Source organism: Arachis ipaensis, chromosome B06 (genome assembly GCF_000816755.2).
Source record: "Arachis ipaensis cultivar K30076 chromosome B06, Araip1.1, whole genome shotgun sequence".
Classification (NCBI taxonomy): Eukaryota; Viridiplantae; Streptophyta; class Magnoliopsida; order Fabales; family Fabaceae; genus Arachis; species Arachis ipaensis.
This window is the reverse complement of record NC_029790.2, coordinates 132,300,240-132,304,181: the sequence shown is the minus strand read 5'-3', so window position 1 is coordinate 132,304,181 and position 3,942 is coordinate 132,300,240.

Genomic DNA, 3,942 nt, shown 5'->3' with positions numbered 1-3,942 from the left:
TTGCCGAGAGAGGGGAGAAAAAAGCTTTAGGCCGAAAGGCTGAAGAATTCAACATTCCTTGTCATTTTTGGGACTGGACTTTTTTGTTTTTTGTTTTATTGTTGGTTATGGACATGTAGGGGTGGCAATGAGACGAGACGAGTTTTTTGTCCTATCTGATCTCGCCTATCCTATAATAATCCGTATCAAACCCGTCCACTTATATATGTGGGTAGTAAAAAGTTAAATCATAATCTGTCTTTGTGAATACTCGTCTTGTCTCTACCCGCACTTATAATTATTAAAATCCAACAAATAAAATTAAATTTTAAAATTTATAAAATAAATGATAAAAAATAAGATTTAAACAACATACTTAAAAGGGTGAGTTTAACCTAAATCGACCCGTCCATAAATCGCTCCGGTATAAAAACAGATAATTATTCGTTCTGAGCAGATAAGAACGGGATAGATACCTACAATTTCGGATAGTATTGTCACCCCTATGACAGGATATTATGTTACTTCTTTCTTCCTTTTCTTGGATGGAGAATCATGTACTTCTTTTTTTTTGGACAAAAATCATGTACTTCTTTAAGCATGCGAATTGCCATTATCTGACCCAAAAAAAACCGAATGTTACCCCAATTTGTCTCTATTTCCCAGTTTTTGGGCTTTTAAGCCCGTTGAAATACCAAAAACGTTTGTCAAGTAAACAATTTTATTTATAATTTAGAAGAATTTTAAACTTCCATCAAAATTTCTATCACTACTATCATAATTTCCATGTCCATTGTTTTTATTGTATACCATACCTCACTACCATCACTATATTTTTTACTATCATTAACATCATTACCATCACTGGTCATCACCATCACTAATTTTCTACAATGGCCAAAAAAATTATGTGATTAAAATTAAAAACTTAAAAACATTTATAATAATATTTTCATTCAAAAGATAATTAAAAAATAAAAGAAAAAATAATACAATTAAAAGATGTTTAAAATTTTGAATTTATTAAAAGAATGAAAAAATTGATATTGGAATTAATTTAGTTTGCGATGTTCAAATTTAAAAATAAATTACTTAAAATAAAATCAAGAACCAATTTAATGCATATATAATAAATTAATAATGATATGTTAAATGACATATAAACAAATTATGTTATCACACATTATATCAAACTAATATATAAAATAATTAAAAGTTTGTAAATAATATAGAGAATGGAATTGAATTTATGGCCTTTTTTTTGATAACCTTTTTGTTTATGTTTTTGACTGAAATAAGAATTTAATTACTATTTAGTCTGTCAAATAAAAATTCAGGAGACAATTTTATTTAATCTCTTCATGTTAAGTTCAGAAACAAAACAACTTTATTGTTTGAGAATAGCTGTGACTTCAGAGATATAGATAATGCATGAGATATTTTTTTTCTCTTATCGCAAAAAAAACAAAAGAGAGTAGAGAAGAAAAAATCACACAATCATGTATCCTGATTTAGTCAGGATGTGCAATGTGACCTACATCCAGTCTCCCCCACAACAGTGGTAGAATTTTTCACTATCTTTCAAAGATTACAAACACCAATTTTCCTATGATTCAACCTAATTCTATTTGGGATAAACCCAGCTTCTACCCAAGCTAGATTTGGCTAGGTTTACTCTCTATATTTGCAACCACTAAGTGCTCATCCAACTTAGCAAAATAATTCCCTCAGGATCATGTGTACAAAATAAAAAAACATACAAAAGAGTTTTGACATAATTTTCTGACTTTTATCTGATAACTCTCTTTGCCTTTTCTCTCAATGACTTTACTGATTCCTCATTTAATGCCTTTTTTTTATTGAAAATAAACAGAGAAAAGTTAAACAAAGAACAAAAAATTCAATGTAAAACTCTGAAGGAGAAGAAGGGTTAGCTTGAAACTATGAGAACCCAAACTGTGTGCTCACTCTTTAAACTAATCTTTGGCCGTTTACCCCTTTAATGGAGGAGTAAAGCTTCCAAATCTTGAAACTTTGTTTGAACAGTTGATTTCTTCTTCCCCAAAATTAAAAGTGGCGCATAAGAAAGATAGGACTGTAGCAGTGATTACAGCAAACATGTATCCAAACCAGTCATCTTCTTTTTCATCTTTTTTCAATTTTTTTCAAAGATACGAGGCATTGATTTGTGATTTGACTCCAAATTTCATTCTTGATATTTGATTTGTAGTAGAGTTCCATAACCTCCAATTTTTTCAATTTTTCAGTTTGATGCTAGTGGGAGGAGAGCATTTTCAGCAAGTTAACAATAAAGCATAAATAAAGAAGTGATTTCTGATTCACCTCTTGATTTGATCTTAACTTCTAAACCCTAACTTTTGACTTGCTTGAATTTGATAATCCATTTGTTATTTTTTGATTTGAACTTTAATCATACTTTTTTTTTCTTGCTTTCTTTTGTGATTTCACGTGAGTGAGAGAGAAGAGAATGGCTTTGATTTGGTTTAGATGAAAGTGAATTGATTTTTTTCAATTTGGTTAGTGACTAGCAACCATACTTTAGGTTATTTGTGAGTGAGTGATTTGAATGAACTTGGCCCTGATACTTGGTTTTGGTCCATATTAATTTCTGCACACTAACCACAGTACCACACAAAATTGTCACTTCTTTGGATTGTGTTAGCTTGTTTATTGGCACAGGTTTACTTTTTTTTATTTCTTGCACCATGAACAACCTAAACACACATTTAATTAGGCTTTTAATTCAATAATAATATTTACTCATTATCAATTAATTTGTTATTAGTTCTTTAAACTCAACAATAACATTATGGCACGTGTTATTATTGTCTTTGTTAACACATTTGTTGCTTGTTTTTCACATGCAAATTTGAGACATATGCATAATTCAAACTTTACCAAAAATATCTTAATAGGATTTTTATTCTTAGTTTCTTTCTAAACTTAAAAAAGGTGAGGATATTAGAAGGACTCGCTTCAAAAATGTAGGAAACATAGTTGAAAAGTCTCACTCTCCTCAATATAGCAAGGATTGATTTGATTGTTAATAAATAAATAAGACTCATAACGAGTAGAGAATAAAGTTTAAACTCCACCTTAATTTTACTTGTGGATTTAAATTTTCTCTAAAACTCACCTTTATTATTTCTATGGGTTGAGAATCTCTTAATCATAATCCTATTTGCACTCTAAAAGTTCTACACCTAACCTTAATAGACCCGACCCATAACAAATCAATTTTTCAATTAAACATAATATTTAATCATTCCATAGTTCATAAAATACTAATAAAACAGAAAATAAAAATTAAGATCATGTTAAAATTGAAAACGACAAAATCATAATAAAATGGGTAAAGTATATTTTTTGTCTCTAAAGTTTGAATTTTTTTTTTAAATATCCCCAATGTTTAATTTTATTCAATTTTGTCCCTAATATTTTCTATTCATTCAATTTTGTCATTAACATTTTTAATTTGTTTCAAAACTATCCCTAAACATTTTTAATTTTGTCCACAATATTTTAGATAGATCAGAGTTAGCATCTAGAGGTAATTTTAATACAAACCGAAAATATTAGAGACAAAATTGAATACAATTAAACGTTAGAGATATTTTTGAAGAAAATCACAAATGTTAGGGATAAAAATTATGCTTTATCTTAATAAAATCTATGTTAAAATTACAAAAATGCATGAGAGAACATGGGTTCGATCTCTATCAATTTCATTATATTTGTATAATAATTTTTAATTACATACTATAAGGTAGTGTTTAAAAGAGAGATTGAGACTGAAATAAGTTTCAATATTATTTTTTGTGTAAAGTGTATAAAATTGAATTATGTCTCAGTATCATATTTGGTTTGAGATAAAAATAGAGACTAAAATACTTAAAATTACTAAAATGTCCTTGTTAATTAAAAAATAAAAAACCTTAAACC